Below are 24,679 nucleotides of genomic sequence, written 5' to 3' on the forward strand. Positions count from 1 at the left end.
TTTTATGAAATAAATAATAAGATTGTAGCACTGCCTCATACTTAGGGCTTAATGGCACGCTTGCCAAAAACGTTGGTTACTACTACTGACTTGGAATATAAGAAGTTGCAGAGAAATATAGCAGTTGCTGTTAATAATGGCCCACAAATAAGCATGTAAGCTAATAAAGGATTGGAGACTATGTATGTAGTATCTGATTTATATATTACCTCTATGGCGTAGTTGTCTTTTCAAGGGACTGCTTTGCACATGAGGAAATAAATGATGTGATTTGAGTGGAATCAAAATAGCCATGCACAAATTATACATAAGTCCCTTATCATCTTCCTACTAGGGAACAGTTTCCCCTTGAAGGGAAACTATCCTTTTACAGCGTTGGACAGTGAAGATGGAATGCAACAGCTATGCTATCATTCTTTGCCTAATAATCTTTTCTATTTCTCCACCCCCAGCCCATTACAGCCTTTCCATTTATTTGTATTTTTATCTCAGTGGATAGAATTTGTATGGAAAGCTTAACTTAATTCATATGCATTCTTAACTTTCTTTGGGTTTCCTGTTTCAACTACCTGCCTCCCCTCCCTTCGTTCTGCCACTTTTTGCCTTATTCAGCAAAGAGAAACAATTTTAACCCTGGGATCATGGTGGAATTCCCTTGGGTGTTGTTATCACCTCAGACTTCTTCAGAGATAAGCACTTAAGAGAACACCCATGGGACTGCAGAGATGAAAAGCAGAATTGATTGAAAGGATTTGAGGGTCTCTCTCCATAGAAGGAAGATCCTCAAGCAGCAAAGGAGGAAGTTAAACACTCTGGCTGATTTGTCAATGTTAGGATGGATGCAGCAGGGGCTCCATCTGTGCCGCTTAGGAATTCCCAGGGCTGTAGCCAAATACAGGCAGGAGTGTGCAGAATGAAGGCAAACCCAAGGAGGAATTGCTTCATGTATGTATTATGGGCATCCTGGAAATGGAAGTCCTGCTCCTGTGGCCCCCAGTCTTACTGTGATTCACATTCTTCCTCCTCCAATCAGTCATGGTACTGTTTTAGCCTCGGAACAACTAAGAGAGATTAGGCTGAGACTTGCCCTATGTCGCCCACTGATCTTCAGAGCTGAGCAGGAATGTGAACCTGAGTTTTCCATGTTCAAGTCCAACACTTTATGGCAACATGTAAGTGATGGCAGAGGTCACAGGGTGACTTCTCCTTTGCATGATTCCGCCCCGCCCTCCGTCTCACTGTGAACCAATGAATATGATAGATACAGGCATTTCTGAAAACTCATTTGATTTCAGGTTTGCAGATTTGCCAAGAAATTACTATAGGCAGGCACTTTTGTCAGTGGGACTTTCAAGAAGATTGCTTTGATAGGTGAATGGGATGCATGATTGTCTTGGGCACTTGACCAAGCCTGTTACATCACAAACAATACTTGCTGGCTTCGTTTTGTTAGCTCTTTTCTTTCTCTCTTTCTTTTAAGATGATGTACCTTCAGGACACCATATGATTCTGCTATGCTACCTCTTCTCTAGAGTACCTATTCAGTGCTGGTTTGAAAAGAAGCAATGTCATCCTTTCCTCAGTGCACTACCATGTCATTTCAGGAACTTTTCTAAGTTGTTTTTTTAAAACTTCAGTGGTGGAATTTAATCCAGATAGTAAAATCATAGAATTGTAGAGTTGGAAGGTACCACAAGGGTCATCTAGCCCAACCCCCTACAATGCAGGAATCTCAACTAAAGCAAACATGACAGATGGCCATCCAACCTCTGCTTAAAAACCTCCAATGAAGGAGAGTTCACCACCTTCTGAAGAGGTCTGTTTCACTGTCAAACAGCTGTTACCATCATAAAGTTCTTCCTGATGTTTAGTTAGAATCTCCTTTGTTGTAACTTCAATCCATTGGTTTGGGCCCTGCCCGCTGGAACAACAGAAAGGAAGCTTGCTCCATCATTCATGTGAAAGGCCTTTATGTATTTGAATATGGCTATCATATATCCTCTCAGTCTCTTCTTTTCCAGGCTCAACATACTCAACTCCCTCCACTGTCCTTCATAAGGCTTGATTTCCAGACCCTTTATCAAGCTTTTTTTGAGGTGATACATGCCGGTACGGCATACTGCCACCTCTTTCCCCCCTGCCACATCTTTCTTGCCACTGCTTGCCCACCCCCCGCTCTCTCCCCCCTTTGCTTCTTCCACCACTGCTTCCCGCGGCTGCAGGCACAGCTTCCCTGAGGTGCTTTGGTGCAACATCTCACTACCATAAAACAAAGTGCTCAACATGCAAGCCTAGTAGTTAGCATTTTCCTATACCCTTTTGGAGAGATGAGCCATTGCTGTAGCTGCCTTGCCAATATGCTTGTCCAGCTTAGTGTCAATGGAGAGGTTGCTGGTTATGCATATTGGTGGCACCCAGGTAGACAAAATCATCTACCATCTCAAGTGTGTGGTCACCAGTGCTGATGCACAGAGTGCTGGCAACATCCTGACTCAAGATGTTGGTCTTTGTCAGGCTTATGGTAAGGCTGAATTCCATGTTGGCTTGGGCAAAATGGTTGATAAGACCATGCAGAGCTTTCACAGAGTTTGTTGGCAAGGCTGCATCATCTGCAAGCAACATCTTTTGGATAAGGGCCCACCATACTTCTATTGTGGCATGGTGATGTTTTAGGTTAAACGGACCCCTATAGCTCCTTGAATGGATGTACACACTGTTTTAAATTGAGCTGAAAGCATTTGAGAGCAGCAGGGAGAAGAATATGCCAAAAAGAGAACACAGGCCTGCTTCACATCACACTTTATAGGGAAGGCATCCAAAGATGAGCTATCATACTGGGTGGTGCAACACGTTCTTGTGGAAGGACACAATGATCTTGTGGATCTTAGGTGGGCATTCTTTCTTATTGAGCAGTGTGAGGAGTCCTTTTGGGCTGACGAGGTCAAAGGCCTTCATCAGGCCTATGAAAGCGATGTACAAGGGGTGTCTCTGCTCTTGGCATTTCTCCTGCAGCTGATGCAGTGAGAAAATCATGTGACCTCTGAGCTCTAAAGCCACATTGTGACTTGGGATAGAGCCTGTCATTGAGGCTGGCTTTCAGCACTTCTGTTGGGATTCTCTTGTCTTGGGGCTTTACCACATGCATGGGAGTTGATGCTGTTCTTCAGCTCATTAAGGGAGAGAGGGAGGGAGATCCAGCTCTTCCAAGACAGGTAGAGTCTGGATGCTGTCAACTGCTGCATCAGCAACCATGTTTTGGGGAAGGACAGTTCATGATACTGCTCTGCCCATTGGTTCATCTGCTTGCTGCAGTCTGTGCTGATTTTCGTGAAGTAGCTTTCCTGACTGTTGATCCAAAGGTTTTCTTCATGCATTCATACATTTTGTGAGTGAAGAACATGTCCGTTTTTGTTCATGCTGCCGGTACCAAAGTGGCCTATGCATGTGTGACACTTGCCCCTAACTCTGGCATTGAATTCTCCCAGCAGGGCTAGGTGTCTGCAAGCTTGGACCCTCCTGACAGCTTGGTTTAGTTCTTCATAGAACTTGTCCATTGTTCGTATGTCAGAGTACATGGTGGGAGTGTAGATGCTCGAGATGTTAACTGGATGATGTAGTTGAGAGGCAGAGGAAGAACAAGTGTTCTGAGCCCTCTGTTGGCAGTTCTATTGCAGACAGAAGAGAGTTTCTACATCATGAATACATGGTTCTTCTCGATGCCCTCTTTGCCATAAAAAGGCGTAGTTCTTTTATTGGAGGTTGCCATTAGAAGTGAGTCTGGTTTCCTGTAGAGCACTTAGGTAAATGTTGAGCATTTTCAGCTAACAGTCAATGAAGGCCATCTTCCGTGAGTCATTGACCTGCAGCAGGTTGGTGGACAAGCTAGGACACATGGCCCTGATGTTTCAGCTTGCTAGGTGCAAGAGGGTTTGTTTCTGTTCTTTTTTGTCTCGTCTAGTAGTTTGGTCCACTTGTTGAGTCATACTCTGAGCTCCAAGCACCCATTGAAGCAGACAGACAGTGATGGGTCAGCATTTTTTACCTTTTTCTAATTTCTCCTGAGCCCTGGGAAAAGGCATCACTTGATGAACAGTCTTGAAAGACTGTGAATAGCATGTTGGTTATTTTTAGAGAAGTAATTAATTCTAAGGGGGAGGGGGGAACTCGCCCCAAACTTTCTGTTTTTCTCTCTGTGCCTGTATCTACATAGGGACTTAGCTGCCATTCCAAGCAACTCTGTAAATAGAAAAAAACTTTAACAGGGTATGTAGTGAAACTTAATACAGTTGCAAGCAATCTCACAAATATGATACAAAAATGGATCTCTGCATTGACTAACACTACGGCACCAGCCTCATTTTCATGTCCCAAGTGAGAAGCAGAGTGAGAAGTAATTAGAGAAAAGAAAAAATGGGTAAAGGAGGTTTCCCTTTAAATCTAAAAAAAGAAACCCCAAAAGCTTCAGTCTCATTCAGTGATATGCCCTTGGTGTTGTGAGTGCTCAGCACTGCTTCTCACAAGTGCTGATGCATAATTCAACTTTAATTTTTAGTGATGTGGTTGTATACTGGGGAGTGGGTGAGCTCTCTTGGGGGGGGGCGGGCGCACACACCATGTGTTTAAAGCAGGCCAGGCCATAGACCCATTTGCTAGCTAACAAATGTTATTAGGAGGGAGAAAGAAACTTGGTACTTCCTTTTAGTAAAGCAGAGAGAGGGAGAGTGAAAATGTGAAAATGCTTTTATTGTAAATGTGAAATATGATATTTTTATCTTTTCTATAAATGTATCCACAAACCTGGATACCTTGGTTCTGAGTTAAAATGGTTGATCGGGTTTGTGCAATAGGTTGTTGAAATCTAACTATTCATTTATGTGCAGTATACGTATTATAGTAATTCTAGCAGTGCACTTAAGAGGGCACCTACAGATCGCTAAGTAAAAGATCTGATAACAGACACACAATCATACCTGGTATTTTTAAAAATGACAGGAATATAATCTGGAGGGGATAACTGGCTAAAGTATTTATGCTTTTAATTTATTAACAATTTGTGATTTTTAAAAATACACATAGGGATCAAACCCACAAAATATTTTGAAGATTATTTGTTAACAAATAATCAAGTGTTCAGAAGTCTGCTCAGTAAACTGACTAATTGGCTATAGACTTGTCATCCTACTTCGTTAATGTTGTATTTTCAGTTAAAGTTATTAGACTGCTGCCTTCCTAAATGATCGGGTCACTATAGGTGCTTAAGGATGTTATCAGTTTGAGTAACTGAATTAAATACAGAATAAGTGAACCAGGAAGATAGAAAGGCACAAATCATACAAAAATATATATTAACGATTAGGTAGATTAATGGTTAAAAGTCCCTAGATAGAAAGCAGAATTAATTATATTTTGTGGCCTAACTGCAAGCATTGCAAAGCAAAGCAGAGCACTCATGCTTACAAATTAAATTTAGTGAGGACATCTTTGATTTTAAAATGAGGCCCTGCAATGTAAAGTGTCATCAGTAATAGTATGTTATATCTGCACTATTTAATGAGCATGCTTATATCAAGAGCAGATTAACATTTCTAGCAATCTAGGAGGCAATCCACTTTAAAGAACTTAACATGGATTATATAATTCTCTATCTTTATACTATGGTTTTATACCCAGTGTTGGATAGGCGGTGGCCATCATAATGCTGAGTAGCATTCCCGTCCATAGATTTTCTAAAAATATTGATTGCGTTTCCACTTGCATCATTCATCTTAAATGCCCAAAAACAGACAAACTGAAGTTAGCGTTGGCATACCAGGAAAATTCTGCATATGTTCATCATCTCTAAACATTGTAAAAAACATTGTCATGCTATTGGGTTCTTCCCAAATGGCTTACCTTCTGAAAGAATAATAGAATTGCAGACTTGGAAGGGACTCTGAGGGTTGTCTAGTCAAACCCCTGTAATGCAGGAATCTCAACTAGCTCATACATGACAGATGTCTACTGTCATGGGAGAAATTATTCCACGACAAAACGGTTTTGTACTAAAAGGAATACTAGAGTATAGGCCAGTGCTCCTAACTTGCAGCAGAACTAGAGTTGCATCAGCAGTTGTATCCATCTGAAGTATAAATGGTGCTGCTGTGCAAAACCCAAAGTCTGGGATTAGAGTATTGCAAGCTAAATAAAGAGTTATTTAATCTCTGTATTTTACTTTTATGGCAAAAAAGCAGTTCTTGGGTCAGACGTTTTTTGGTAGGAAGTAGAGAAGAAAGACAGGGATTTCATGGAAGACACAGCACAGTGGACCATTCATTAGTGATGGAAGTCCAAGCACTGGAACATTTCTAGTTCCCAGATAAGAATGCAGGAATACACAGTACAACTGCCATTGGTCTTTTATTTATTTATTTTACAGTATTTATTTATTCATAGTTTTGGGACTTAGATTATATTTTAAGTTTTTAGATTATATTTTATTGTTGTTTTGGCCTTCCAGTCATGACTTGGTAATGCAGAACGGAGGATTTTATTTTTTTCTGGGCAAGACCATTATTTTTAATAGCATTTTTTTGTTTGCGCCATCATTTCTCCACCCTTGACCTTGCTTAATAGAAGATTCTCCCCATCCTTTCTATCAGTCCACTGTCACAGCTTTTAGCATCATCCTCTTAATGGGAATAAGCCCTGGAACTCAATGGTAGCAATGACAACAAAGCAGCATTAGTGATTTATTGGGAGACTGCATGCAATGGATCTCTCTCTGTTTTCCGGTATGTTGGCCAAGCTTGAAAGAGGAGATGTGTGCACAGTAGATGATTCTGCAAGGATCTGAGACCCGGATCTGCCAGGGAGGAAAAATATCCAATACATTTTTGGCTTTGTGGTGTATCCTGGGTTGTTCTATGTTAACCATGGACATAAACATCATAATTTAAAAAATAATTCAAAACATGTTTCTCTAAATATAAAACAAAGGTTGATGTGAATTGATGGCAGTTTTAGAAATAATATGTCCCAAAGTACCATGACTATCCTTCTCTCTCCCATTTGTGACATTTTTAAAGAAACACTGATCACAAAAACTTAGGGTAATAGGATGCAGCAAACAAAAACAATTGCATTTATGCCAATTACTGAGTAGGTGTCTCATTTGCACTTCAGATGTTAACATTTCTGCTTTTTTAAATGTAGCCAGTTTTGAAAGTCATATAGCTGAACACAATGAAGACACTGAATTCATTTCAGATGATTATTAGAATTCAGGATCCATTTAAAGATGTACATAAATATGAGCTGATTTGAAAATTAAATATAAACGATTGGAGCACAAAACATTTTGTTACCCTTGCCCAGATGGGTGCTGAAATTTGAGATGCAACAAATTAGCTGGGAAGGTTGGCTCCTCAGGTAAAATACTCACTGGCTTCCCACAATATCTAGTCCCAAAGTTGCATTGATACAGTAAATGACAGCAGCTTCTCCATCAGATTAAATATTTAGGAATGATAGGTAGTGGCATGGTACTCCTGACAGTATCCTTTACACATTAGGTGCTTTCAATGCTTTGGAAGTATTTAGCCACAGTCTGAAAAGTAACTGCACCTTTCTAACATTGGGTCACCCCTCTCTTATCACTTTCTTTCCAGACCAGAGATTGCTTTTATCCCGCTTACTATTCTTCTGTTCTTCTTGGCTGCTTATGCATGTGCATGTCATGCATTAACCAGTTTGCCACATGTTCAAACTAAACCTGGACTAGAGTGCAGTGGAAGAGCAGCAAACGCTAGTTGCATGTTAATGGACCCGACTGAGAAGCAAAAGTAAAGCACTATCAGCTACGGAGAACAGAACTCCTGAAGCACATTTCATTTCTTTTCCTCTTTGTCTGGAGGCATTTGCACAGTAGTTTCCTTCCAGGGTGTGCCACTCAGGTATTCTCAGTTAAGAAATGAAGGCACAACCAAACATGTATCCTTTTAAGTATGAAATTTCTGTCAAAAGAGAAGCATGTGACTGAGTTTTATCACATATGTATGTACCTATTCATTGCCCCTTTGACTGTGTGAGCTAGTTGCCAGTGAATTCAGTTTAACCTGTTTCTATGCAACTTACTGCCTTAGGGTATGTACAGATGTACATAATTTTAGCAACAATGCTACTGTAGAAATGTGCTCACTACATTTTTAGACAGATGTATAACCTTTTCCTTTGGATCAAGTTCAGCAGAACCCTGTTTTACCTTATTGGAACAGAAATATAGAGCTGATTGGCCAGCTGAATGACCATTCAATAGCATTTCCCAACTACCCTTGGAACAGTGTGACATTTGAAACAAAGGGATTTTTTTTATTTTATAAACAACAGCAACAACAAAGTGCTAAACAAACATTTGAATGAATAAGCATGTGAAGCCCATAAATGAAATTAAATAGACAATCCAACCAGAGCAAGGGTAAAGAGGAAGAACTCACTCACAGCCACTTGCATTTGCAGGTACATTGGTATGCATCTTTGATTATGTCCATGGCAAGAAGATTATTTGACAATGTGGCTGTAGGTGTATGGAAAATGTTACATATGAAAGTTTTGGTCCCCACATAGTGGCTACTGCAGCTGCAAAGTGAGCTCAAATAGCACACATGTATGTAGTATATAGGGAGCAATAATCAGGGCTAGGGTTAATGTCCCTCACTGCCACATAACAGTTTCTCATGCATATTATGTTGCATTGCTGAAGCTGCTGAAATCTACAGCAGTTGCCTTTAATGACTGTGGCAACTGAATACAGAATACAAATATATTCAGAAGAGAAAGAAGTTGCTATTACTGGTGATGAGTCTATGTTATGTGCCCACCATTGCAGATCATGCTTCAAATTGATCAGTCTTTAAATTCATTTTGTTCGACTCCTTAAATGCCATGGCTGTTTTAGTTGGCTTTCCATTGTTAAATTGCTTGACAGCAGAGACTGGAATATTTAGGCAAATGGGGCACTACTCCATCAGCCTCAGTGTGCCTTCAGCCATCCCAATCTGCCTGCCTTCATACTTACAAGCAGTCCAAGAGTGGCTGTCACTTTGCTCCTCAGTCTCAGTGATGTCCTCCTAGTACTCAATGGATAGGAGGACAGAAACAAAACTAGAACTGGTTGGCTGTGCCTGCCATTGGTGCTAGCCCCACCTACTGTTGGCTTTCTGCCCTATCCTATGCACAGTAGCCAGTACTGATGTTGTTCCATATCTTCTTGATCCCTCTATTTCCACAAGTGCTACTTATGATAGCAAAATGATTTCATTTGGTTATGTATGGCTATGTATGATTGTTGTTGGCATCCATTTGTCTTGCGAGACAATGAAGTGAGCCTCTGGGGGTGAAGTCAAACTGCTGTGTTAGCGGCATCGAAGTGACCTCCCCAGGACGCAAACCTGGGCAATGTGTATGGAGGTCCTGGGCTGCCCAGACGAGAAGACCCCCTTCTCAGCCATGCTGGTGAAGTCCAACAGAAAGCATAGCAATATGCTTGGCATCAGCTTGTCAGAAGGAGGCACACAAGGCACCATCCAATCATCTGCGGGACTCCACTCCAGATTTGTGTAGGGTTTACTCCTTAACCTTTGCTTCTCCCAAAGATATCCCACAAGGTAGCAGAGGTTTAGGATCAGAGTATTCTCCTAGATGGGCTACCTTCCCAAGTTGATGAGCCTCATCTGTCCCTCACTTCCCTCTACAGCATGTTCAGAAATGGCCTTCTTGAGCATTGGACCCACTATTGGTCTCGTCTGTTCAATCTGCCAGAACATGTCTTTGCATGAAGGGGAAGTCCCATCAGCTTCCCTCACCTGGCTTAGCTGGCTAGTTGAAGCCGTTTCCCGGGGTGTGGCCGGGAGATCACATGCTGACAGCCTCTGGGAGCTATGGGAGAGATCTGAGTGCAGGGTGGGGACCAAAGGTGGAGAAACTACCCAGAAGGAGCACAATGTGTCCCCCACTGGAGGTATTACTCCTTCCCTAATTACTTCTTCCCTAATACTTCTTCCCCATACACCCCACACCTATGTATGAGAACTTGTAATAATTATATCCTCCAGTGGGGGGTTTGTTGGTAGAGGCTGGGCAGTTCACTCTTGGAGTAGTGAGTGGGTTTTGCCTCCACTACACTATTATCTCTAAATTGGCCCTCATTTGGTGTAAGTATAGGGATACACTCAGGGACACTACTAGGAGAGATCTCGGCCTGCCCCTGCCTCAGTGCCGAGGAGAACAGTCAGACTGAATTGTATCTCAAATTGTTGCCTGTTTAGTTTGCTCTGTAGAACTCAATGATTGCTGTTGAGAATGGAGCCAGCTGTAATCTGCATAGTTTTGTGATAGCCACATACCATGACATGTCTATGCAGAAATCAGCGTCAACCAGTTTTCAGGTTTCTGTTGGTTCACAACTGGCTGACCTTGATTTCTGCATGGACATGTTGAGAAATGTGGCCTTTGAATAACTCTACTAACATGGCATGAATGACTTTTGCCTTGATACTGTAAGTGGTGCCCTGATGCATACAAATGCTAGTTATGTCACAGTTTCCTTTCCTCTCTTTATTTCAGTTACCAGACCTGATTTGTCCTTATTTTAATTTACATTCACTGGATGTGAATACCAGTAGGCTTAGGGAAAACATCTAAAATAATTTTTTTTTATTTTTAAAAAAGAATGGTCTGCTACACAGGAAGTACAGAATGGATTTAATTCAGAATGGAATAAAACAGTGTGGTGCATTTTACGATGGGTAATAACTAGTGATAGGCAAATGGGTATGATTTATATTTCATGGAGTATAGGACTGGATTTCTGGGCTTGTTTCATGAGCACTACAGTGTTGGGTAATTCTTTTCCAAAAAGGATGCCCTTTCTACAGTAATTTGTCATAACTTGTCTATAGTGGTTCTCTTGTAAGTTTTGCCCTCCATCCCAAGATCTGCACCTGTCGACTTTCTTTTATCTTAACCTGTAAGTGACTGCTCCCTTTTCTGTCTTTTTAATGTAGATATTAACAACAGAGAAGCTGTGGGACTGACAGTTCTGACATTTGAAGCCCTTTATTTAGAGGACAAGAACAGTATGGATGCATATTTCTATTTACAGCCTCAATATGCTTCCCACTCACCTTGTGTGTGCGTTGCCTGGTCAGTCCTGAAATTGGTCAGAGCAGTAGCACAAGGGTACTGTCGTGTGTTTTGCAGTTTTGAGGCTGCATCAGTTACCATAATATGCAGTGGAAATTGTGCAAAGGAAACCTACTTGCTTGTAGTGCTCTGTTTCAGTTGGGTAGCCTAAGGTCACAATCACACATATAAATGTGTAAAAGGTAAATGGTGAATGCAAAAATATGTTTTCAAATACATTAACCATGCAGTTTCTTTCATAGAGCTGTTAAGGTGTGAATGCGAGGAGAGGTTCACAAGCTGATCTTCCACTGTCCCTTCCGTATGTTTTCCCCATTGGGGCAAAAAGCAGGTTTGGGTAAGCCCTCCACCTGCCAGTACTGCTCTCCTTTGTCTGAGTTGGATCCCCCTAGCTGCTTTTAAGAAAAAGTGAAAATATGTGGCAAGTGATATAGGGTAGAAAATGTTCCACTTTTAGAAATGCATTATTTCATAAGGTTAATAACATACTTAATAAAAACATGTAATATTGTTCAACTCAAATGGATACAATACCAGACAAATCTAAAATCAAAAGTTGCACTTATCCTTTTGCAGGCAATTATCCCTATATATATATAACTAGAATTTTCATTCTAATTTTGCCCTTAGGTTTGTTGCCACATAAAGTGTGAAGCAATTTTCATTGGAGATGTTATTGTAAATAGGAGCTTAAATTCGTTGTTTTAGCAGTTTGTATTTTTATTTTGAAAGGACTTGTTTGTGCATGCGTGTGGCCAATAGTGGCCATTTACAATAGAACTTTGTAAGGACCTTACTTGAAAAGAAGCCGACCAGTAGTCTTCACCTTTTGCATACTATAAGGCAGTGGTGACTGGTGCTGCTCAACAGTGTCTTCAGTTCTGCTTTCCTCCCCTCCACTTGTCCCTTTCATGTAAGGGTCCCTCGGTTTCTCTCCCCTCTTTCTCAGATTCTGTTTTTTGTTTTGTTTTTGTTTGTTGGTTTTGGTAATCACCAGATTATTCAAGTCCAACAATGCATAACCAGGAATGGATTATTATTTTGCATTTCCTGGGAGGCATTGTACATTTTCCTCTTGATACTAATGTGATAGTCTTTTAGGTTGCTTTGTGCAACCAGTGGAGAATGGGCAGAGGAATAATAAACCATAAGGGTTGATTTTAGGAAGATTTTAAAAGCAAGATTTTATAAGATGGTACTTTTTCACTGTAATCACAAGGGATTGTAAGGTGGGGGAACATTTTTTTCATGTCATCTGTGTAATTTCTTTTTTACATTGGCATAGGAATACTTTATTGTAAGTGAAGTCAGGTCTCTAGAATTGCACCAAGTGGTCCCATCTAAAAGTGGATCAGGGCCAATAAGAGTTGAAGCAGTGGCGTAGCGTGGGGGGTGCAGGGGGGGCCGGCCGCACCGGGCGCAACATCTGGGGTTAGGGCAAATCCACGGGTTAGGGGGCGCAAATCCACGGGTTAGGGGGCGCAAATTACTTGCCTTGCCCCGGGTGCTGACAACCCACGCTACGCCACTGAGTTGAAGCTTCCTTCTGAAAAGAATGGGAAAGTGTGGAAGGCTGAGCAGGTTTGCTGTGTGTGTGTGAAAGAGGCAAAGAAAGAAAAATGTGGATGCACATCTTTGTACGTGTCTGAAGGCAGGCAGAAGGGAGTGAATAAAGTAGGTACATTACTAGGAGAGATGACTGGAGCGGAGAGCATAAATGAGCTTGACAGGCAGCTCAATTTCTCTCTCTGGAGAAAAGGAAAAGGGAGGGTGCCTGATAGAACAATACAAGAAGGCAGCATTGGCCAGCTGAATCTGCACTTTCATATAATTCCTTTGAACGCATTTTGCCTCTCCCTTGCCACTCCCTTTCCCCAATGTGCTGCTGTCACTGGCCATTGTGGCTTTGTGTCTTTCTCTGTGTGTGGCTTTATAAAAAGGGCATTGCTCTGTACCATGGGAGAGGCTAGCAAATGCCACACCGTCCTTTTGAAGCTGGCTGTGCCTTCTAACTGCCACCCAGAGTAGACCTTGGAAAGAGGAATGAGCCTTGAATTGTCATACAATCACAGGTACAGCATGGTCTAGTGCATAGCCCTAACGTGTAGTGAAAATATATCATATCCAGCAGCTTGACAGCTTCTCTTCACTGATCATTATAACTAAAGGACTGAGGAAGAGACTGGGGAGTGGAAAGAGAAGAAAGGGAAGTGATGAGAAAGTGTGCAGGAGGGAAAATTGAAGATAAATGGAGGGAAAGGAAGATGGGAAGAGATTAGAAAGACTGCAGAGAACACAAATTAAGCAGTTTTTACTCAATCAGTCTTAGAGAATCAGTTTTTTAAAAAAAATTAAATGGGCCAACAGGTTTTAGAAGGAGTGGTGCCCTAATCAGATGCATATTTTTCACATATGCATTACAAAGATGTCTGCAAATGTGACATGACGGCTGGCGACACCAATCCTTCCATGTGGGAATCCCTTGCAGATGACAGCAGTGCTGGGAGACAGGCAGTCAAGTCGTGTATCCATAGAAGTGACCAGAGGAGAAATGACCGCTGGGAGGAACACAGAGGGAAGAAATGCCATGGTGCATCTGCAGCAGTACAACTGGATATCTTTATCGGCTTCTGCTGCAACAAAACACGTCTCACATACACATCAGTCTCTACGGCCACAGCAAGAACTGCAACTGTAGAGCTTGACCTCACCCCCAAAGGCACACTCCTCCATTGTCCCTCAAGGCATACAGATAATCATCAACAACAAAGCTTTCCCATATATTGGGAAGAGCCTGTATTCATGCAGTAGTTTCATAGCAGGAGACATGACTACCCCTGCAGCAAGAGAGGCCTTTCTTTTATCCCAATCTGCCCTGTATTAGGGTTATGGCATAAAGAACAGAATCGTTTTATTAGTTCTGGGGAAGGTTGCCACTACAGTGGTACCTGCAGTTACGAACTTAATTCATTCCGGAGGTCTGTTTGTAACCCGAAACCATTCTTAACATGAGGCTTGCTTTTGCTAATGGCGCCTCCTGCTGCTGCCATGCCGCCGACGCGCGACTTCCGCTCACATCCCAGGGCAAAATTTGCAACAAGGGGCATCTATTTCCAGGTTAGCGGAGCTCGTAATCCAAAGCATTCGTAAGGAGGGCGGTACACTGTATTTTAAAGTCATTCACAACTTGGACTCCTCCTCCATCCGAGCACATGATAAAGCAGCCACCATATTCTAAACAATGTAGCCTATGTCGTTTCCTTTCACAGGGAGAAAAATGGCGCATATTAAGGGATGGAGGAGTAGGAGAGCTGATATGGTGACCAGGTTCGTTCCTGGTATGCCCAAGATGGCTGCTGGACAAGTTTTCTATCATGACACCAGCACCCATAATTTGCTAACATCTTTGGGAGGCCCCAGAGGTTCAGGGCCCTAGGATTATATTCTAAAGTCTGACCCTGACTGGAGCAATCAATGAGCCATGGGTTGGCCTCAGGGTGAGCTCACTCTTCGTACCTCTGAGATCCAACATGGTGTGGGTTTTTCATTTTCCTGTTCCTCACATAACTGATCAACAGCGAAAAGGAAATACATGGTGCAATGGTATCCTATTGTACCCCTTCTTGTGCTATACATTGCTGGGAAGAAAGAAATGTGTGGCAGCTTCACGTTTCTTGTAATGTCTTGTTCTGCCCTCAGTTTGCTCCATTATAGAGTGGCAGCTGCTGTAAATGAGTCCTGCCGAGTCAGGGTGGATTGTCCCCCCACCAACCACCTGGCAGTAAGAAGCAGGATTACATTGCTTCCTACTTATCCAAAGGCACGGTCCTCCTGGCATATGCATGGCAGTTCCAGTTTGGCCCTGCAAGACAAAACAGAGGAAAGAGCATGCTTTCCAAGTTGCTATCTCTTGGTATTTATGCACCAGAGCTGGGCAGTGTCACAGTGACCTGCTGTTTCACTTAATGGCTTTTGTGTGTGTGTTAATTTTGCTCCAGCAGGTCAGTTGCTACGTGCCAGCTCATATAACCCAGACAGGACTAACCCCATCCGTAATGGTTTGGCACTTGCCTTAATTCTCTCTGGCTTGTCATCTGAAAGACCAAATAAAGCTAGCTTACAAGAAAAGGTTAAGAGAACTAATCATCTTTGGTTTGGCAAAAAGATGGCTGTATGTGTGGCTTGATATGACAGTCACAGATAGGTATTTTGAAGGACAGAATCAACATATGGTGAAATAAATTGTTTAAGCTAAACTACAGGAGCGTAATTAATATAATAGGATAAATCTGAGAGCCAGAATTTTTTTAGTCCGAATTATCACACAACAGTTCCTAAGGGTGTGCTTTATTAGAATGTGGGATAATCTTCTAATGGCAGCAGCCCTACTGCTTGAATCATTTTAGACTGTATAACTAGTGAGGGAATATTCTATGGAGAACAATCTTGAAATTGACCAGGGGAAAAATGAGATTATCAAATGGAGGCATTTCATTTATAATTTCTGTGACACAAGCAGTGCTTTTCTCTTCAAATCCCTGGAAGCTGCTGCCAAAACATCTATTTTCCTATGTGTAATTACATACATGGGACAGGCTTGAAAGGAAGGATTAACTTTGGTTCTGTTACTATATAAATTATCCATGAGAAAATATGCATTCTTCTTAGCATCTCTCTCTCTCTCTCTCTCTCTCTCTCTCTCTCTCTCTCTCTGTGTGTGTGTGTGTGGAGTGGCAACAAAGGGAAAGAGATACATGAAGCTGTAGAGAGAATATGAAACTTCGCAGAGGTTTTAGGGCTTGCATAGTATACTACCTAGTGACTAAATGAAGTAAAGAGCCAAAGACATTGTAGTGTTTAGGACACAGAGAAGCTGGCTGTGGTGCTGGCATGGACTGCCCATGTTTATTTACAATGGCATTTTGATTTTGCAACACTGAGCTATGGTCATGTGGGCTAGCACAGTTTCTACTAATTTATTTATTCCATTCATTCATTCTAGCATTTCAGAGCAAAACCCTCCCTGGAAGCAGATACCATAAAACGAAAATAAAACAATTCTTTACAAAATATATAAAACAATTAAATAAAAAAACCAACAGCAGACTAAAATAATATATATAGAGCCTAAGCCTCTGAAAGCCTCATGATTTTTAAGGGATATTTGGGTATTATTTACAGGATAGATTAACTGATAACAGGAACATAACTAATGCCCACCCACTCACCATCTTCTCTCTCTCTCTCTCTTTCTCATGCATGCACTGGACACACACACACACACACACACAAGAGAGAGAGAGAGAGATTCTAACTTGTATGGTAGAACATCATACTTTTAGTAGCCTGTGCTATCCCTGCAAAGAGATAAGTAGGTCTAAGATGGACAAGCATTGACAAGAAACAGGTATGGGCTAAAGATAAGTCAGGACTCTGACAACCTGACAAGTTACAAGAATAAGGTGTGACAAGTGCACATGGATGGGTAACTAGCCTCATCTGAAATGCCATGCAGATTCTTCCACATCTACCTGTACAGCTAGAGAATAGGTTTGCTGTAGTCTTATGGACTTGGAAGTTACACTTCTTGCTACATTAGCCCCACTGACTTTAAAAATAAAAAAGGAGGCACAGAGGAGGATGGCGGAGGGGACAGACAGCTTTTTCTGAATCAACCAATGACAAAAAGGGGAGATTCAAACCCTGTTTCCTGATCAAGTATCCCTGACCTCTTTAGCTTTTTGTCAGTCATGTAAAGGTTCTCCATGTTTTCCCCACCAGAACTGAATCCACAGAGCAGTCTTTATACATTTGAGAGCCTTGTTTGTCTTAAGTATGGAACATGAGAACAATTTCACTTTTTTTGGTCAATTATTAAACTGATTGTTTCAACATATATGAGAGCAGGGGCCCAATCCTTTCTTGCTTGAAAACATTTGAAAAGAAAATGCTATGGTTTATATATGCACACACAAACTCATATACATGCTTTGTACTTAGTTTCACTTTAGTCTTGTAAGAAGTGATCTTTACAATACAATCCCATCAAATGTCAGCTACTCTGTGATTCTCAGGGAGGTCGCAAAGAAATTATCTGGAATTATGCAGCCACTGAAATAAATTGCAGACCTTTAGTTTGTTTCAGGAAGGCCATTTCTCAATCCTGTAACTCAGCACTGGTAGATAAGATAAAGCAATATGGTGTTCTACCTAACCTTCAGGCACTTTGGGTCTGACTTGAAACCGAGTCAGGTTTTCTGGCCCAAGCCCTTTGGTAATTATAAGTGTTTGTAGTTAAAGAGGGGGAAAGAGGGAGATAAAATGAAATGAGAACTGATGAGTATAGGATTCAATCAAAATCTCAATCAAATTTCACATATGGTGGATATGTGAACATATAAAGCCCTTCTGGCAGAAGGCATTTACAGAAATAAGCTATATTACGGGTCAGCATGTGGAATGCACCTCAAATTTGGGTTTAACTATTTTTAAAGAAGGGCAATCTGACTTTTCTTACAACAAACTAATTACTTTTCTTTTTGTAGCAGCACGCCTACTAGAGGCACAGAAATGGAAAGGATTGGAACATCTGTGTGTATCTCAGTGAAAACAGAATGTATGGTCTATTGCTCTATCAGAAAAGAATAACAAAGAGATTACATGCATTGAATAATAGTAGATGATTTTGTTGAAATTGTGTTTTCAACATGCTTTTATAAAATATAACCCTGAAGAATAGCAACCACCGAAATTACAGATTGGCCTTGGGCGAACTTAATTAGATTACCGTATTTTTCGCCCTATAGGATGCACTTTCCCCCCTCCAATAATGAAGGGGAAATGTGGGTGCGTCCTATGGGGCGAATAAAGGCTTTCGCTGAAGCCTGGGGAGCGAGAGGCTCTCACTCCCCAGGCTTCAGGAAGCTCTGCGCAACCCTCCGGAGCCCGGCACGAAGCCGCGTCGGCCTCCGGAGGGTCACGCAAAGCTGCCTGCCCTCCCGGGGTCCTTGCAGCTCTGCACGACCCTCCGGAGGCCAGCACCAAGCCGTGCCGGCCTCCGGAGGGTCGTGCAGAGCTGTCTGTGCTCCCGGGCTCCGCGCAGCTCTGCACGACCCTCCGGAGCCCGGCGCCAAGCCACGCCGGGCTCTGGAGGATTGTGCAGAACTGCCTGCGCTCCCGGGGTCCGCGCAGCTCTGCGCATCCCTCCGCATCCCAGCGCCAAGCTGCGCCGGCCTCTGAAGGGTCGCGAAGAGCTGCCTGCCCTCCCGGGGTCCGCGCAGCTCTGCGCGACCCTCCGGAGCCCGGCGCCAAGCTGCGCCGGGCTCCGGAGGGTCGCGCAGAGCTGCCTGCATTAGGAAGCCTCAGCGTGCCCGGGCTTCACACAGCTGTCCGCAATCCTGGGGAGACCGGCGTGGCTCCCTAGGCTTGCAGATAGCAGGCTCTTTTGGGGGCTGGGGTCGGGGGAAGCTCGGGCTTCCCCTGCGCCAGCCCCGTGCCTGGGGGGGGGAATAATTTTTTTTCTTTATTCCCCCCCCCAAAAAAACCTAGGTGCGTCCTATAGGGCGGTGCGTCCTATGGGGCGAAAAATACGGTAATCTGTTTTGTAGGGGGTAAGTTGGGATTTTGTTTTGGTATCTGTTTCCTTTTTTTGTAATCGTTGTTATATACTGGAAATCAATAAAACTAAATTTATTTATTTTTTAAAAAAGAAAGAAACTGGTGAAAAGGCTGATTCAGAAGAGAAGAGAGTCAAAGTAGATCCAGCATATTTCAGCTGATACTTTATACTGAGCTAGCACTGTGGGTATAACAGAGTCTGAAGCCATCAAGCAGGCAGGGTTCAGAAGCCTGCTACTCTACCAAAAAGCTGGTCTAATAAAAGATTTCATATGTCAGATTCTTGAATCCTGGATCCTTTGAGATGTGTGGATATTTGCCAGGCTTTCATCCACACAGACAAGGGAAATGAAGGGAGGGAAGAAGGAATGTTGCATTAAAGAACAGCTAAAATTAGCTAAATTGTACCACCCTCTTTCTAAAATTGAGGAACAGCTTGTGGGAGAATGCTCTCTAGTCCTCCAGAATGAACCATTTTAATTCCTGCTCTGAAGGGATCTTGCCCTTGCCACACTGTGTGTCAGGTTTGGTTACTTGCTTATAGATGTCAGTAGCCTCTGCTGCCCTGGCTCCTCACTGGCCGAGTGTATTGTTATTCTTTATTATTATTATTAGTTTCAGTCATCAGTGCCCAAAGTGAACATGGAATTTTACAGACAAATAAAATATGTCAGGAATTTATCCCAAATAGCCTTCGATCTAAATGAAGCATTGCACTCTTACATGAATGACACGATCTTCTTGCATTTTTGTTTGTGTGGAACCCATTGCAGGGGGGTGGGGGCAGGCAGGCTGGTCCTGGATAAGACTACACATGATGGAGAAGATTATGGCAATAAAATATAAGTTTAATTTCCCCCCAAGAGGCTTAGATTGCCGAAGAGTGAGGCAGACTTGAAAGAGCAGAATGATAATGATTTTCAGAGTGGTGGAGCTGATGGGGACTATCTAAGGAGTTATTTCATAGTTAGTCCGATATTCCAGCTAAAGGTATTGAATTTGTTTCCCAAACATAACTACCATGCTGAAAGTAACTCTGCCATTTAATTCAAACTGTTTTCTCTCTCCATTTTATTCAACATGTGCCCATTCCATTATCCCATGCCTTCTGCTATCCTACCCCTCTAATCTTATGTACCTGCAACTGTGTATCATATTGTAATGTCTGTTAAAACAACATAAGAGCATCTGATCAACATTAGAAATGACTCCTCCAAACTTTGGAAGATCTGTTAGTCCCTGCAGCCTTACTAGAAGTTGCCATTGTCCCCCAGAATCATGATGGATCATGTGCAAGAGCAGTGGCAGACTTGGTACTATGGTGCCCTGTGCAAGGCCAAAATTTGGTTCCCCCAGTCCTTCCCAAAGGCAGGTAAGGAGGCACTCAGCTTTTGGAAGGAGGTGTGAGGGCTTGTTAGGGTTGAAGAAGAAGAGCCCATCCACCTCCTTCCAAAAGTACTAACTAGACTTTGGGAAGGAGGCATGAGTACTCTAGGGCCCTGCCAGAGCCTCACACCTCCTTCCCAAAGCCCAACGCCTCACCTACCTGGCTTTGATACGGTGCCCGCTTGCACAGCCCTAAATCTGCCCCTGGCAAGAATGTGCAACCTGCTGCCACTGCATTCTGTGGGGAAGGATTTTTTTGTTTGTTTCAGGAAACCTCTGAATACAGCTTATTAATCAAAAGCACTAATAACTATAACCTCCCAATCCTGCACTTTGTCAATTTATATAAGCTAACCATGCTGGAAAGTATTGCCAGTGAAAGAATCTTAAATACAGACCTCTACCCCCCAGTACCGCTCTGGCGGGAAGGTAAACGGCATTTCCGTGTGCTGCTCTGGTTCGCCAGAAGTGGCTTAGTCATGCTGGCCACATGACCCGGAAGCTGTATGCTGGCTCCCTCAGCCAGTAAAGCGAGATGAGTGTCGCAACCCCAGAGTCGGCCACTACTGGACCTAATGGTCAGGGGTCCCTTTACCTTTTTTACCCCCCAGTAAAGATTTAGGATTAGGCCTGATAGGATTTTGGTATCTTGCATATGCACACATTGGCCTCAAAATCACACACCCTTATTCTCAAATCATATCCAGTAATTATGTTTCACAGATTATAGAAAAGGAACATTTCTATAAGAACAGGTTGTCTCCAGTGCTTTTTCCTAAAAGTTTTTTTGGGGTACTCTCATTTTTCTACTCATATTGAAATACTAGCCCTCAATGAGGCCAAACTTAGATTCATAAAATGTTTAGGGGTATGCTTACTCCTGTGTCCTCCCAGAAAAAAAGCACTGGTCATCTCCAAACTGAGGATCCAGGGCTCTTCAAATCTAGAACTGTGTTTTCCATAATGCTACATGCCATTAGTAACAGGCCTGTGCATTCTTACAGTTTTATTGATATTTGCATTACAGGTAACCTTTATAAAAGTACAGTGTTAAATAAAGTTCTCGTAGCATTTTGGTTTATTAGTTTGATATCCTGGCTAAATTCCAGCCTCAGTAATTCTGCTCACCAGAATTCTCCCTGCAGGTTCAATTGAAAAAGTTATTCTTCATTTCTTCCTGTGACATAAGTTCAAAGTAATTGTGGAATGTTTCATTGCTGTACTAAACCAAGCTACCTTCTATCACACAGAAAGCTGCATTTTAAGAGTGGAAGCTATGTCATTTTATAGGAAAGGAATAGTGAATAATAAATAGTTTTCCTAAATTGGTACTGCTGTGTCTTTGCAAATAGACATGTTTTGCATGAAGAAAACCAATTATTCAAATATATGCTCAAGCCAAATTTACACATATAATGCGGTATATAAGCAAAACAGAGAATTTCCTTTCCAGTTTGCTGTTTCAGCTTGATTGTTTTGGCCAGAAAAAGATCAAGATGCCACTTCCAAGCTTTTTTTTAAGTGTCACATATCTAATTCTGCACAGATGCTGAGCGCCCCCCCCTTGATGGGACACACGTGTACTTTGTACTCAGATATTCGGTGCCTGGTTACAATAAATAAAGTCAGAGGCAAGTATTATTACATCTTCAAATATGTGAAAGGATACATTGTTCTCCTTGCCAGCTGCGACATAAAACTGGAGTAAATGCTTTCCCAAGTGGCTACAGAGTCTGCACATAGAGGGACTGGCACAGATCATGTGGCCCTTCAGAGAGTGCTGAACCACTCCCACCTTGCTGGCTGGAGCTGATGGAAGTTGCAGCCCACCATCTGGAGGGCCACAGATTCCCTGCTCCTGGCATGAAATCATAGAGCCCTGTTTATCAAGGCCCAACTCTTGATGCACAATGGACTTAGAACCATAGAATTGCAGAGTTGGAAGGATCCCTGAGGGTCATCTAGCCCAACCTCCTGCAATGCAGGAATCTCAACTAAAGCATTTTGACAATTCTAGGAGAACAGGTGAGGTCCCTGCAGACGAGGTAGGCAAACGTTGTGCCCATCTTCAAAAAGGGATGGGGGGGAGAAGACCCAGGTAGCTACTGACAAGTCAGCTTGATGTCGATACCAGGAAAGGTCCTAGAACACATAATTAAACTGTTGGTCTGTGAGCACTTAGAAAAGGATGCTGTGATTACTAAGACCAGGGGTCAGCAAGGTTTACCTAAACCGGTGCAGCGCGTTTAACTAAACCGGCACAGCACGATGAGGGGACTCGCTTCCGCGGTGCCAGAAATCGCGTCTGCGCAGACACGATTTCTGGCACTGCAGAAGTGAGTCCCTGTGCCTCACTGTGCCGGTTTAGCACAGCGTGCGGGGACTTGCCAAGCGGGTGGCTCGGTTTGGGGGCGGCTCATGGGCTGGTTAAATGACCCCCGTGGGCTGCTTGTGGCCCATGAGCCTTAGGTTGCCTACCCCTGACTAAGACCTACTGTGGGTTTCTCAAAAACATGTCATGCCAGATGAATCTCATTTCTGTTTTTGATAGAGTTGCAAGCTTGGTGGATTAGGGGAACGTTGTGGACAAAATGGTTTTTTTATTATTTCAGTAAGGCTTCTGGCAAAGTCCTCCATGATATTCTTGCAGAGAAGCTGTTAAAATGTGGACTGGATGAGGTAACTGTTAGGTGGATTTGTAGCTGGTTGACTGGTCGAACCCAAAGAGTGCTCATGAATGGTTCCTCACCATCCTGGGAAAAGTGACAAGTGGGGTGCCGCAGGGTGAAGAATCATACCCTTAATTTCATGGCTGTGTTGGCTGACTTGAAAACATTGGTGGGCAGCTGAATTTTTCTTTTTAAAGAAAACTTCTAATAAAATTATTCATAACTTTGATTTAAACATATTAAACTGCTAGATAGATTTTTCCTCTTTCATATTGAAACTGTTATACCCTTAGGCTATTTCCACAAGTACCACAATATTTCTGGCTATAGATGTGGTTGAGTTATGGTTGCATTACAGATTTCCCTATTGTCCGTGTAAGTTCCTGGGCTGGTAGAATCTACCCTTTCTGCTTTAGAGAGTACTTCAATGTAGCTGCAGTGTGAAGAGACGACTGTCAAAGCTACTCACAGCATTGCAACTAGCCGTTGCATAACCAAGTGCAATACGCTAAGAATACTAAGGGGAGTCACAGGAGAATGGCAAAAAATAACATTAAATGTGTGAAAGAGCATGTGCGGTGTGCATTAATCAGCTGTCAGAGTAGTGAGGACTGCATTTCCCTTGTAAAAGAACTTAATTTACTGACTTGTAATTAGAGGGAATAGTCCTGCTACAATGAAGTTAGCTATTCATTTTGTTACGTTCTCAAAGTCTTCTTTCCCCCTCTTTATTAGCTTGTTCTATGAACAGAATTCCAGAGCAATAAAAATCGATGGATATGTCATCCACTCATTTCTTTCAGCCTTTAAGTGGATTTGGATCCTTCTTTGAATTGTAATTATGCATTTGTTTGTTTTGTTTATTAATGACAGGACAAGGTGTACAGTCCTGAGAATGACATGTTGAGGGTTACAGGTGAAGTGTGCGCACGTATATTTGCATTTGATTTCAGGAGTGTTAAACTATAGCAGTGTAAATGGTAATTAAACGATCAATCCATTACTGTATAAGCAAGATGCTTCATGAGTTCTGCTTTGAGCAAATGGAATGTTACAAAGTTGTGTTCAGCTCTTTGTCTTTGAACCCAGGGGCTGCATCTAGACCATGATGCCAGGCTGCTCTAGTGGCTCCACCCCTTCTGCCATTGGTAGAGCCTGGTTAGTGAAATACACAGGAGTTAATTTGCAGCAACATTCAGCCGCCATTGCCCAGCAGCTGGTCACAGTCACAGTCGGGTGACAGATACATAGGCCAGATTAGGTGCACGCACATGTTGACCATTACTGATTCTGTCCAGTATGCTGCTTTTTTTCACTTCATGCACCACTTCCTCTCAGTATGTCTAAATGAGAGAAAATACTGAAACTGCTCTACCACCTTTCGTTAAGGGGAGGAGGAAGAGGAAGAGAAGGAAAACTGGAGTGATGGAGGGTGGGAGAGGTGGGGGAAGAGCTGAGAAAGTGGCACAGAGAGGGGGAGGTAGGGGAGCAGAGGAGAGGGAGAGATGAACCAGGTAGCTCCACCTGCTTTTGGCTCTGCCCATTAATGGCTCTGCCCCCCTGGACTTTCTGTGGGTCAACTTCCTGAATTGAAAAAAATATTTCCTCACCTTGCACTGCAGTCCTAGCAGTTACTTTATTAGTTATAGATTGCCATCAATATAAATCCAGGAATTTGTTACTTTGGCTATTGAAATTTATCTGGTTTGTAATGGAAATGAGTGAAGATTTGGGTGTGGGTCATGAAGCAATGAATTCCAGAGGTTCCCCTTGCATTCCTTCAATCAGCTTCTGGCATAGCAGAAGGGCAAGAGCTGTTTTAGTGCGAT

General features: G+C 42.6%; 1 protein-coding gene and 1 long non-coding RNA gene across 17 annotated transcripts in view; one reads left to right on the forward strand and one right to left on the reverse strand.

Annotated features, from left to right (window-relative positions):
• GRIN2B (glutamate ionotropic receptor NMDA type subunit 2B) overlaps positions 1 to 24,679 on the forward strand; it is a 298,063-nt gene that overhangs the window by 59,584 nt on the left and 213,800 nt on the right. The gene's annotated exons all lie outside the window — the stretch shown is intronic.
• Positions 6,716 to 24,679, reverse strand: part of LOC309351553 — a 59,934-nt gene continuing 41,970 nt past the window's right edge. For 2 of the 4 annotated variants that reach the window (XR_014160901.1, XR_014160902.1), the window contains 2 exons: positions 11,160 to 11,325; positions 6,716 to 6,841 (listed from right to left, as the gene is read on the reverse strand). This is a non-coding gene — a long non-coding RNA (uncharacterized lncRNA). Of the gene's footprint in view, positions 6,842 to 11,159; positions 11,326 to 14,769; positions 15,041 to 24,679 lie in introns of those variants that run through there. The other 2 variants (XR_014160900.1, XR_014160903.1) reach the window with 2 other exon arrangements.

Source organism: Podarcis erhardii (assembly GCF_964252035.2).
Source record: "Podarcis erhardii genome assembly, chromosome: 10".
Taxonomy (NCBI): Eukaryota; Metazoa; Chordata; class Lepidosauria; order Squamata; family Lacertidae; genus Podarcis; species Podarcis erhardii.